The sequence below is a fragment of the Condylura cristata genome, unplaced genomic scaffold (assembly GCF_000260355.1).
Source record: "Condylura cristata isolate star-nosed mole 26May11 unplaced genomic scaffold, ConCri1.0 scaffold00007, whole genome shotgun sequence".
Lineage (NCBI taxonomy): Eukaryota > Metazoa > Chordata > Mammalia > Eulipotyphla > Talpidae > Condylura > Condylura cristata.
This window is the reverse complement of record NW_004567108.1, coordinates 53,672,094-53,686,223: the sequence shown is the minus strand read 5'-3', so window position 1 is coordinate 53,686,223 and position 14,130 is coordinate 53,672,094. Positions and strand designations below refer to the sequence as shown.

The following is a 14,130-nucleotide window of genomic DNA, read 5'->3' as shown; positions in this document are numbered from 1 at the left end:
AGATAATCCATATTACTAACCAGACACTGAGTGACCTAGTGCACAGACTCCATTTCAGCACTTGCTTTGTTGGGATTACTTATGTGGCCAGCTGACACAGTTTGTGTCTCCTAGAAGCAGACTCTGAGATGGAGTTAGAAATGGAAAAAATACTGAGGAGTAACATCTGTGAAAGGGAAAGGGAGAAAGTAGCATTAGGCAAACATGTCATTATTTTATAATACTAAGCTATGGAAGTCCCTGCTAGCCCAGAGTTTTAAATTCTCACTAAGTCTATTTTATCTATTTTTGTTTGGTCAAATGTTTTTGCTGTTGCAGCTTAGAAAGTGTTACCATAGATCAGAGAAGACTGTATGTTCTTCCAAAGACTGTATGTTCTTTGTAATTTTAGCTCATACACTTTCCTCTGTGATTGAACTTACTTTTGGTGTGCAATGAGATAAAAGTCCAATTTCATGATTTTGTATGTGAATATTCTGCTTTCCCCAGTATCAGATTTTGAAAAGGTCTTTCTTCTAATAAATTGTCTTGCTGGACTCTCTGGAAATCAGTTGACCATATGTGTAAGGGTTTATTATTAGACTTTGTTTTATTCCATTGCTCAATATGTTGATCCTTGTTTCACTGCTGAAATAGCTTCAAAATCATTAATGTAATCAAGTAATGTGTTTCCTCCAACTTTTCAAAGTTTTGGGGGGCTATTATGGATCACCTGAATTTTGTTGTGTTAATATCTGCACTGAAGCCCCTGGAATTTGATAAAAATGTGTTGAGTATAGATCACCTTAACATTAGATGTGTTTGGAATCATGAGCATGCTTATCTTCTCATTTATGTCAGCTTAATTTCTATAAACCGTGTTTTATGGTTTTTCAAAGTTTAGGCTTTATATTTTTGTTAATTTTATTCTTTAAATAATTTACTCTTTTGATTTTACTGTAAACGAATTATTATTATTATTTTTAAAGATTTATTTATTTATTCATACAGAACTGGGGTACAGGCCAGAGATGTGGAGGGTGAAAGGATTCACCAGTGACAGAGTGGGGAGCAGAACAGGCAGATCGACAAAGTACACTGCTGAGGGGAGCAGCGGGCGGGTCAGGAGAGGTCTGCTGCGCCATGTGGTCACCTCCGGGGCAGGCGGGGATCGAACTCATGTGGAAGTGGCTTTAGCTTCTTGGTCTTGTGCTTTAACCTGCTGCGCCACCAGGAAGGGCCCGAATTTTTATTATTTTTGAACTTCAACTTCCATTGTTTATATTATCACGATACTTCAGTGAAAAACTCTGTTTTTTGGATGGAGTATTGCCATCTGCTATCATTTTCTTATTCCTGAAATCTTTGCTACCATCCATCTCCTCTTACTATTATTTTCAAGTATATTACATTTCTCTATGCTTAAAACTAGAAATATAGTTATATGATATTGTGACTTCTTTTAAAATTATTTAAAATAAAAATATGCTTTTCCCCCATCTTTAATAAGTATGGAAGAGAATTATATAGCTATGGAAAGTGAATTAAGTAGTTAGAATTCTATCAGTGCTTTATCATTAACCAGTGGTTCTTTTTGTCAGACATCTGTGTGGACTTGAATTACCATTTGAATTAATTTCAGCATGAAGAATCTCCTTTAGAGCTTCTTATAAGGTAGTCTACTAGCAACAGAATCTCTAACTTTTTGTTTATCTGGAATTGCTTTTACTTTACCTCCATTTTTGATAGGTAGTTTTTCTTTATATAAATTTCTTGCTTGATAGTTTCGCTTTCTTTCAGCACTTTCACTATGTATCATTCTACTGTCATTTTCACCATTTCTGATAAGAACTTACAATCTCTTTGAAGTTCCCTTGTATATACCAATTTATATAATTTTTCTGCTTTCAAGATGTCCTCTTTAAATTCCAACTTTTTTTTTTTTTTTTTTGCTATATGTCTTAATTTAGATCTCTTGCTTCTATGTTACTTATCTTTTGTTGAGCTTCTTGGTTGTGTAGGTCCTTTTTCATCAAATATGGGAGATTTATTGCACTATTTCCTTGAATATGTTTTTGTTCCCTAAATTTGATTCACTTATTTTTTTCTGTTCCTACTTCTCTTTCCACCTTGTAAACATTTTCTAGTACTTAAAGTTGCTGTATATATGTCTTTAGATTTGTTCATTTTTCTCCATTACCTTTTTTTCCTTCTCTCTATCTTTTAAATTACCTAATTCTTACTGACTTGTCTTCCATTTCACAGATTCTTTCTCCTGTCTTTTCAAATCTTCTGTTAATCTCTCCTAGCTAATTCTTTTAGTTACTGTAGCTTCAGCTCCAGAAATCCCACTTGTTTCTTAAAATTTCGGCTTATCGATATTGTATATTTGAGGAGGCATTTTCATCATACCTTTGAATGGATTTACTATAGCTTCTTGAAGTCTTCAGAATTCAATATCTGTTCTCTCCCATGGGTAATTTTTGTTGCTTACTAATAACCTCCTATCCCCAAATATGATGATGACTTCCTGTTTCTTTCCATGCCTCATGATTTTTGTAAGATTTTGATTTTTTGATAATGTATCAAACCCTTATCCTGATTTCTACCTCTCCCTCCAGGACTTCTTATTGTTATTCTTTCCTTGCTTTACTTGTAGAGTTACTTGGTTTCAGAAAGTGAAGCTATTTTCTTCACAGTGTGAAGCCTCTGATACTGCTCCATTGAGCGCTCAGTCTTGGGCATATACACAGCCACTCATGGATGATAGTGGTTTAGCAAGCCTCTCTTTGTTTCTTCTCCTGATCTCTTTGTAAAACTTTCTCTGGTTTGTATCACTCCCAGCTGTTGCCTGCTAATAGCTTCTTTCTTTCTTTCTTTTTTTTTTTTTTTTTTACACAATACCTAGGGGAATAAATTGTGCCATAGTTTGATCCAATTAAAGTTGGACTCCTTTGCAGGAATGTTTTTAGAGTTTTGTGTTTGAGTTTTTTTTCTGACCCCAGGCAGTTTCCTCTTATATCTCTCTTCTCCAGTTCTCTAATAAACTAACCGACTTACGATTTAGTTTTTTGCTGTCATGAAGATACCAGCCCCTTTTAAGTGCCTACAGTGGAACTTGCTATTATTTTTGAAAACATCCTTAGTTTGAACTTGCCCACATGCTGTTCTAAATAATATCAATTTTCTGTTCTGCCTTTTCTTCTTTGGCAGATACCTCTGAACAACTTCTCCAGATATGGGGATAAGGATAGTGGCACATTTCTTTCAAAGTGATATTGTGGTTTACAAGCAGGATGTGGGTGGTTGCAGTAAACCCTGGTATTCCTGATGTGGAACCTATGCCCTATGAGCTGGCTGGAACCAGAGTGACCTGTGCTCTAGTATTCTTTATTCACCATACCAGAGGCAAAACTTCCACCCTGAGTGGGACCTAGGGAGAAGGAAGGATTCCCTAGACTTTTGGCTTCAGTTGCCTGAAAACTAGCCCATAACTCAGAGCTACAAGAGAAGGAGACTGATAATTTTTGTGGTCTACCCTTGCTTGTGAGATATTCACTATGAGACAAAGGAGAAGGAATCACATCTTCTTTGCCACATATTCCTTGAGTGGAACTCGTGTCTTGCTGAGCTGAGAGGGTAGAGAGACAGTAGATCAGGGCTCAAGTGTACAAATTTTTATTGTTCTCAGTGAGAATTGTTAAATTTTATTGAACAAATGTTTATTTGATGGATAATATTTGTACACTGCCTTTTAAAATAATCTTAAATTAGTTTTTAAATAACATTGGCCTTTTTTGGTTATTTTTTTCTGGGAGGAAATTCCACAGAGCTCCACAAACCAACATCATTTAAGTAGATCTTCCTTAGCATTTATTTAATGTAATCCTTTGCAAGTACAACTTGCATTTCCCATTTTTCATGGTGGATATTATCATCTATATTAAGAGACAAGAAGGAGAAAAAATTTATCTTTAACCCCGAAAATAGCATTCACTATTGACTATCATGACTTAGTATTTCCTCTATGGTACAAATAGTTTATCATTTTTTTAAAAGATTTATTTATGCTCACCACAACTGGGATACAGGCCAGAGTTGTGGGCATGAGAGGATTCACCAGAGAAAGTGTGAAGAACAAGGAGATTTACTGATATATACTGCTGAAGGGAGCAGCAGGCAGGTCAGGAAAGGTCTGCCGTGCCATGTATGTCGGCTTCCTGGCGAATCAAACTCATGCTGCGGTGGCTTTGGATAGCTTCATAGTGCTGTGCTTTAACCTATTGCGCCACCAGAGAGGGCCCTGTTTATCATTTCTTAAATGTGAAAATGTTGAATGCATTTTATGATTTGGCCAGCTGGGGCCAAGAGTTCACGGAACTCTTTCTTCTGCCCAGATTCCATTTGGGATAGAACTGCTGCCTCAGGTATGGCAAATAAATGCTAAAATACAGGTCACACTTGTTCCATCCAGCTCACAGGGGATAGCTTCCACTCCAGGGAAGGCGAGTCAGGAAGACCAGGGTTTACTAGTTAGTACACATACCTTGGTATAGAGAAACATTAGGGAAAAAAATCATTTTATAGATAATTTTTAAGTTGTATAAGGCCAGATCTGTTCTATATTTCAAAGTAAACATTTCCTAGACTTTTTTTTTCTTTAAAGATTTATTTATGCATACAGAACTAGGGTACAGGCCAGAGGTACAGGGGCATTGAGAGGACTCACCAGAGACAGAGTGGGGAGCAGAACAGGCTGACTGAGAAATGTACTGCTGAGGGGAGCAGTGGGCGGGTCAGGAGAGGTCTGCTGTGCCGTGTGGGTCACCTTCTTGGCCAGGGGTCAAACTCATGCTGAAGTGGCTGTGGCAAGCTTTGCAGTGCTGTGCTTCTACTGGTTGTGCCACCAGGGAGGACCTCTAGTCTTTTGTTTTCTATAAAATCCAGGTTATTACCTTATTTTCTGAAGTATTCCATGCATTACATTATTGTATGACTATATTATTAGCAGTATATAGTAATAAAGCTATAATAATAGTAAGTAGGGTAAATCAGCTACCCCGGATAATTTTGTTACTTAATATTTTTCTCACATAACTAATTTTTAGTATTCACCAGAAACATAAAGTTTGGGAAGACAGTAGTTTGAAAGTGACACTTTTCCAGAAGCCCAGCCTAACCCTAAGTGGATGCATAAGTGTAGGCAAAAGTGCCACAGTTCATGAAAATGAAGGTTCAGTCAATTTGCTTCTGTTGAATTTCATCAAAACACATTCTCCCCGTTGAAGCATTTGAATATAGAAGACACAAATTTTCATTTAAAATGTGTTCGAATATACTCTGACTCCAGTTTACTGGAAAGCCAAAATTTAAACCATCTGTTACTGAATAGGAATACTGATCACAGGGAGGATATTGCTCATGACCCAAAATTTGGTGGCCATTCTCACTTTTCTGTTTGTTAAATAGGTCTTATGACTCCAAATATGTTGTAATTGCTTAATACATTTTGCCAGATGAAATTATCCAAAGCAAAAGTAATATATTATGTTTCAAGAACGAAGTGACAATGATGAACCTGTAATACGCATTGTTTTCCTATGGCTTTGATGCTGTCTTGTGGGTAATTCCCAGTTGTTTTCCCCAAAGAACATTAGAATTATATAATTCTAATTAAAAATTGAAGCTAATTAGTTACTGGTCATCCAGTTTAGAATAAGATACCTACATTTTCTGGGTCTCAGTTTCCTCATCTGTAAAATTGTGACACTCAGTAAACACCATTAAGTGTAAGCAAATATATATGAACTCCATGAGTTTCATCTCTTTTCTTCTATCTCATCAGAATGAAAAGCTATAAGGAGAATCAATCTTGTTTAAAATCATTACAAATCATTAAATCTTCCATAGTTTAGTGACTAAATCTTAATTTTGACAGCTGCAATTATTATACATACGTATGTGTATTCTGATGTAATAACAACCAAATGTGTGCTATGTTCTCCTAGAGGGAGGTATGAGGTTTACCTGAGTGTGTATGTTCTGTTAATAAATCCAAAAGAAGAGTTTAAATGTGTTGAGCAAAGGAAGCATCAGGATGGTGACTTATCCTGCATTCTTCATTTCTTCAACAAATATTAATTGAATATCTGGTGTTTATTAAGTCAGAGACTAGTGGTAAAGAAACAAAAAATGGTATTTGCTGTAATAGAATTTATTATAATAGCCAGAATGTTCTCAAGCGTAATCGCATTTACTTATTTTTTACTTATTTATTTATATATATTTCATTGTTATTTTTTTATTTCAATGTATTTCTTCTTTTCTCAAATGCAGTCCCTGTAGAATTTCTACCACCAATTCACCCATGCACCATCACTATAGTTCTTGTTCTCTTCCCTCCCTCATTTTGATACCTTCCTTTCCCCTGTAGGATGGTTTATAGTTTTCTGTTTGTATTTGTTTTATGTGTTTTCTACACATGAGATGGAGTACTACTCAGCAATAAAAAATAAAATGCCATTCACAGCAACATGGATGGAGCTAGAAAGGATTATTCTCTGAGAAATATGCCAGAAGAAAAAAGAAAAATACTGGATGGTTTCACTTATAGGGGGGGTACAGGGGAATCCAAAAAGGGATTTAAAAAATCATATTTAGATGTAATGTTGTTACCTTGAAAAATGCTATTAATGACAGGTTTGTTACTTTAAGTTCATGTAACACAGGACTTAAGGCAATTGGGAAGGTGAGGAAATTGAGAAATTAGTTACTGAATTGATAAATGATAACTCAGTAAGAGATATTTAGATAGTTAGAAGTGGAATTCCAGTTATGGCCAGAGAGAGAGGAAATAAAAGATAATGAAGCACTGAATTATTCCTAGATTATGCTTAAAATGTTTATCCTTACTATAAACAAAATGGAAATAAATTAATATCATTCAAGCAAAAAGGATGTCCTCCCAAATGATCATTTTTATAGATCACTAAGAATGGATTTATATAAAGCGATTCAGGCCTGTTTCAGTAGGGTGAGTTTGGAGGTGTCAGGTAAGATGAACCATGTTGTGGTGATGGAGATAACAGGAAGTAGAAGTAGATGTAATAGAAAAAGTGATAGTGATTAAGAGATATTGGGCTTTCCTGGTGTCATAGAGATTAAGTCTCAGCCTTATCACCAGAGTCTAAACCCTGGCTAGGTAGTGACCCACATGATATGACAGATCTCTCCTGTCTTGCCCACTGCTCCCCTCGGCAGTGTATTTCAGTGGATCCACCATTTCTGCTCCCCACTCTGTCTCTGGTGAATCCTCTTATGCTTCTTAATCCCACACCTCTTATTCCCGGTTCTACACACACACACACACACACACACACACGCACAGAGGCATTATGGAGGTAAACTTCATAATTGGGTTTTTGTGATATGTAAAGTCAGAGAGGAATCAAAGGTTACTTTTAGGTTTTTGAGTGGATAATAATTCATTTGACATATGAAATTTTATCTTTAATGTTTATCAAGATATTGGCTTATCCCATATATTAAATCATGAATTTTCTTTATGGGGAAATTTATTAATCATTATTGTTTATGGGATTTCTTTATTAGTGACACACTTGAAATTTGTTTTCTAAAGTAATATATTGGTGTATTTTTCCTTCTAATTTACTCAAGGTCAGGGTCTGGCAGTATACACCTATTTTAATTTGGTAGTACTAGGTAACTACTAAAGCTGTTTTAGTTCCTATAGACTGTGCAATTACCACTGTTTAGAGATATTCTTGGCAAAACTAAAAATAGTTTACCTTTACTATGCAGTTCATTAAAAAATGAAACATAATTACAAAAGCAGAGATTCTTTTACTGATAGCATCTCCTTTACCTTGATTCTAGAAAATAGACTTTTCTAAAAAAAAAAGAAAAGCACATCCACTGCAGAAATGTTCATGTCATATCTTTGGTATGATTGAAGATTTGAGATTTGAAACAGTTTTCAGAAAACAAGAGCATTTACTATTGTCTCTGTTAACTCAGTACTGCTTTCAGAAGAAAAATCACAAAGATGGTCTGGTGATGGAATTAAATGGCAGCATATGGTATTCCACAAAGAAAACACCTATAGGAAGAGTGAAATGTTAATGTAAATATTGAGTTGCTACAAATACACTTTAATCAGGATAAAGGGTGAATTTGGTTTCTTGGTTATCAGTATTTTCTGATTACTAAAGAAAGATAATTTTTAAACTTTTGATGCTGTGATTTTTTTTTTTTTTAAAGATTTATTTGTGCATACAGAACTGGGGTACAGGCCAGAGGCTCAGGGGTGGCGAGAGGCTTCACCAGAGACAGAGTGGGGAACAGAACAGGCAGATCGATGAAGTACACTGCTGAGGGGAGCAGCAGGCGGGTCAGGAGAGGTCTGCCTCCCATGCCCATGTGGTCACCTCCGGGGCAGGCAGGAATCAAACTCATGCGGAAGTGGCTTTAGCTTCTTAGTGCTGTGCTTTAACCCGCTGCACCACCAGGGAGGACCTGATGCTGTAATTTTTAATGATATATTAGAAATAATTTTCTTGTCTTAAGGAGTAGAGCACAGTGACTGATTTAAATTTTCCTTGGTGAACCATGAGAAAACAAAAAAATGTTTTGCAGACTATTTTTATTGTTTGTATAGAACTATTTTGTAGTATATATATACGTGTATGCATATATTTGTATGCCTACATATATGTAGGCATATATTTATATGCCTATATGTATGTATGCATATATTTGAGTTATTTAAAATTGTATAACATATAAATGTTACATTTATTTCATTAAACCTAGTGTTAGGTATTGACTTCATTTACTCATTAAGACTTAATATATAGCTTCCCTACACATCAATGTGACATTTTATAAATTCTAATTCCTTGTAAAGATTTAAAAAGAAATAAGCCTTCAAATTCATAAAATTTTAAAATGCATTTCACACGTGGGACACTAAAAAATTGCTAACCCTATATGTATATTTTTAACCATGTGGTCAAAAAGAGTTGCCTTTGGCTGAAACCATTCTTGCCAATTTTGAGGCCACAGAGTAAAATTTATCCTTACTAACCAATAAAAATAATTCAAAGTTGAAAAACTTATAGACCCTAAGCAATACCTGGTTGTTCTAGACCTGTATCATAAAATCTGTGAGGACAGCTACTTCTGCATGGTGTTAAACGAGTCATGGGATAGCAAAGTGTAGAACTTGGTTCTTGTTCTCTTTTGCACATGCAGGGAATTCCCTAGTGCAAGGAATTCTTCGGTGTTGCTCGGCTGCCCCAGGTGAATGGATGATTACAGGGAACTTTGCTTGCCTCTTAAACCAGGCTAGCCTGTGAGCCTTCCCTGAGGCTATTCATTCAGGATTTACCTTTCATGAATAGTGTGAAGTTTGCACCAATTGTTTGTTAATTTGTGATGGTGAAATTCCATGAAAACTTCCTTCCCTCCCACAACAGACATCATCCTCACTATTGCACAACTATGCACATACTTTAAAATTGAGTGAGTACTTTAGCTTCCCTTCAGAAATGATGGAATTAATTCATATTGGTCTGGTGAAACAGAGGTAGAAAAGTCTGTCAACATGCTTTCCTCTATCTTCCTTTCTAATCTGAAAAGTTGCAGGAGCATTATGTAACCCATTCTTACTACATCTTGTATAACGGAGAATTGTGAACTGTACTGAAGTAAGAGCAAAACTTTGGTTAAATGAATTATATAATTAAATTCTGCATCCTAACACTCCATGAATTTATAGGGTCTATTGTGTAATTAGTTTACAAAAGAAAGAGCACTGAAGTTATTTACGACAGATGTTCACCTAACTTAAAACAGGAAGAGTATATTTACTTCTATGTAGTTATTACAATGTAATTAAAACCATAAAACCACCTTATCTGAATTTCAAAGCCAGGCATGTTTTTTTCTTTCTTTGGCCTTATTGACTGCATTACTCTTCACTGATCACTCAAGGATCATAGGAGAGCGCCGCAGGTTGGCCACTTTAGACTTGCCGATATTTTAGTAATGTTTTATTTATTCTTTTGCTTCACTTTTCAGAAGGGTAATGAGATAACTCTGCAAAGTTGTGTTTTCAGGCAGAGACCAACTAAGGATATGACTGATGAGGAAAATAATTTTTGTGCCCATGTTCTGGGGGTGGTTGAGAAGGAAAAAGGTGGTTCAATCAATAGGTTAAAAAAGAAAAGAAAAGAAAAAAGATGCTGTTGTCTTCCAGACAAAAAAGAAACAGGAGTAGAGTGTCCTCTATGTACAGTTTGCCTTTGCATACCAATATGCATATACTTTTAAAAATGTGACTGTGGAGCATGTACCATATACCTGGAGACTATTTTTTTATTGTTTTTTGAAGATTTTATTTATTTATTCATACAGGAATGGGATACACAAGCCAGAAGTGCAGGGACAGTGAGAGGATTCACCAGAGACAGAATGGGAAACAGAACAGGCAGATAAGCAAAGTACACTGCAGAGGGGAACAGTGGGCTAGACAGGAGAGGTCTGAAGCGCCTTGTGGGTCACCTTCCGGGCCCGGGATCGAACTTGCACTGAAGTGGCTGCAGCCAGTTTCCTAGTGCTGCACTGTAACCCATTGCTTCACCAGGGAGGGGACTTTCAATAGGTCCCCTGATGTATAGACATGGCCTTTGACTGTCCATACTCCCTGGTCAGTCTACTGGAGGGAAAGTTCTTGCAGGAAATAGTATTTAGACTTTCAGAAAACATGAACTGTCAAGGCTTGGGAAAGTATGCCCAGATGTGAAATGTCCACTTCAATCTTTTTCGTTCATTCGCCCACAATCATTTGCTTGTTATAGGAGATTTCCGACTCCTTCATAATGGCTCCCTTGGATCAGGGCAATATTATTCAAGGATTTGACAACATGTGCAAACTCTTTTTGAATTAATTTTCAAAGTCTTTTGTGTCAATTTGGCAACAGTATTCTTTCATATTCCTGGGCTCAAGGTCTAAGGTTTGGGGGCTGTTAATGTTATGAATTTCCTTTCCAATGACTCCCTTTCACTTTCCAGAAGACAGAAATAGTGTGAACAATCATTGGAGTATCAGAGCAGTGATAAAGAGACAGAAGTTTGACTTTTGACTCAGGAAAAACCTTTCAATAGCAACATGATTTGACATGTTAAATTTTACAGTTTAGAATTTGCCTCACTCACTGGTTTAAGCTTCTTTGTGCTGTGCTTTAACCCGCTGCGCCACCAGGGAGGGCCAGTACTTTCAATCAGTACCATTCAACAAACTTGTTAGTATTTTGAATAGTATAGTATTTCTCCTCTCAGATCACTGTTGATCTCCTAACTCCAAAGCTCTTGTTGTCCCCCACCGTAGTCAAGTGTGTGCTCCCCACTCTGTTCTTGCCCCTCCCCTGGCCACTCTGAATGCTTTAGATGTAGATTAGTTTTCAAGAGTTGGTTTTAATTTTTTCCTGAACTTTGTGTGTTTTCTCTATATTCTACATACAGGTACACAGCCTGGTATTTATCTTTCTTTTCCTGCCTTATTTTGCTTGTGTAATCCCAGCTCCACCCATTTTGCTGCAAATGGCATGAGTTTATCTTTTATGATCACTGAGTAGTATCCCTTTATGTATTTGTACATCTCTTCTTGATTCACTTACCTATTTGGGGGAACTTAAGTTGTTTTCTTAACTTGGTTATTGTAAGTAGTACTGCAATTAATTTGGAAGTGCAGGTTTCCTTTTGAATTACTGTTTTTGTGTCCTTTAGGTAGATATCAAGGTCATGTGACAAATCCAATTTTAGTTTTAGGTTTTTTTTTTATACATATAGAACTGGGGTATAGGCCAGAGGTGACGGGGCTAAGAGGATTAACCAGAAAGCAGGGAACACAACAGGCAGGCTGATGAAGTCCACTGCTGAGGGGAGCAGCAGGAGAGATAGGAGAGAGGACTGTTGTGCCATGTGAGTCACCTCCCTGGCCAGGGATTGAACTCGCACCAAAGTGGCTGCAGCTAGCTTTGTAGTGCTGTGCTTTAACATGTTGCTCCACCAGGGAGGGCCCAATTTTAGTTTTTTGAGGAATCTCCACATTGCTTCCATGAAAGTCTGACCAGTCTACATTCCCATTCTTTTCTCTATACCCTCACCAGTACTTGTTGATTCTGGTCTTTTTAATATGGGCCATTACCACCGTTGGTTTTAATATGCATTTTCCTGATGACAAGTGCTGAACATTTTTTAAGTGCCTGTTGGCCATTGGCTTACTGTCTTTGGAGAAGTGCCTAGTTAGTTCTTCTGTCCATTTTTTTTATTTGGATTATTTGTTTCCTTTTTGTTGAGTTGCATGAATGCTTTGTAGATATTTGATATCAGTTACTTGAATGAGAGTTAATCTTACTTGTAACATTGTTATAAATTCCCCTATAAATTCTTCCACTCTAGTTTTGTAGCACATTTAGTCTAACTGCTTTGACTGTGTATATGGAGGCCAATGAGATTTTGGTCAGGAGATTTTCCATTAACATAAATACAGTTTTTTTTATTTGAAAGACATTTCAAAAATATAGTATTGAGGTAATAGTCATAGTCATACCATTTTGCCGTTAATGTTGATGTTGCTTAAGTAAAAATACCCAATTATTTCTTGCTGAAATATTTCTCTATAACCACGTAGATTTATTGCAATATCTTACTAGCTTTTCATTTTCTCTGGCATAGTAGATTCAAAGCCAAACATAGCTCTGTAAAATTAGCCTTTATTATCTTCATGTTTACTACGTTAAATTCCATTCCTTAGAATGGCTTAAATATAGTTATATATATATATTTTCCATTTCAATTTGAAAGCAGTTAATGTTTATTAACTGACCAGATTACAAAAACAATGGCAGACACCTCAGTTCATCCTTCTAATAAGCCTGCTGATCTGGTCTTCCCTGTTGCCAGCATCTCCACCTTCTACAAAATGGGTGGTTTTCTTCTTCATTCCACCTCGTGGAGAAGATAACTTGAAGGGCCAGAGGAAGTTGTTTGCCTCTTTGAAGCGTTTCCCAACAGTATAGATCTCATGAATCAGATCTTCCATACAGATGATGCCATATTTACCAAGTGATCAAGCAATCAATGCATTATCTATTAGGGCAATTCTCTTCTTGTTGATTTTGCCATAGCCACGCTTGTAGATCAATTCATTTACTGACTTAAGGTTTGGGTACCCCCATGCAATATATGGTTCCACAATCCTCAGCATGTTAATTGAAGCTTTGTTGAGCTTAACAAAGGTGCCATTGAAGATCTGACGAAGGCGAAGAAGTTGTAACATCTTTCGGACCTTTGGGCTCACACCATTAATACCTCTGATCCTGATGACAAATGCCAACTTCGGTTCCGCAGGCACATAGAGAAGTTCCCAGCTTTTCTTGCCATCCTAGCCATTCGAATCTCAGTTCTGTACATTTGCCTATATTCCTTGTGATAATGCTTAGCTCTTTCATAGATAAGCTTCCTTCTTGCCTTTCGAAGCATCTTTTGGGCAAACTTCTTTTGCAGACGTTTGATCTTCAGCTCTGCGAAATTCCTCCGCTTTTTCTTAAGGGTTTCTGGCACAGAGGGAAGTTTCTTTTTCTTCTCTCGGGTTTGTGGCTTAGCAGCCACCTTCTTCTTCTTCTCCTCTGCACCCTCCATGGTTCCAGCCGGAAAAAGAGGAATATAGTTATATTTTTAAGGTTTAAACTCCTTTCTTTTATAGGAACAGTTACAGGAATTATGTTTTTCCAATTAATAGATATAGCAGTCGTGATGATCCATGTTTAAAAGCATTCAGCCCAATTATGTATTTTGCTAACAACTGCTAGTATCTTTACCCGTAAGCATATATTATAATTAAAAATCTCAAGTTAGCAGATAGAATACTTGTCATATGAAATACATGAAAAGGGCCTTAGCTTTTAAATATGTGAGTGTTGCTAGACTGATTACAGCAAAAAGCTTGATTTCCATCTCTGATATTTCTTATTGGTTTGGTTTTCTAATTTCTCACCAGCAATTTATTCTTACTAGGTATTTTAATCTATAGTAAAAATTTTCAAGACATGTTTGGGTCCATGTAAA

General features: G+C 36.4%; 1 pseudogene; it reads right to left on the bottom strand.

Annotated features, from left to right (window-relative positions):
- Nucleotides 1–12,904: 12,904 nt before the first annotated feature.
- Nucleotides 12,905–13,718, bottom strand: LOC101637438 (annotated as a pseudogene).
- Nucleotides 13,719–14,130: the final 412 nt, after the last annotated feature.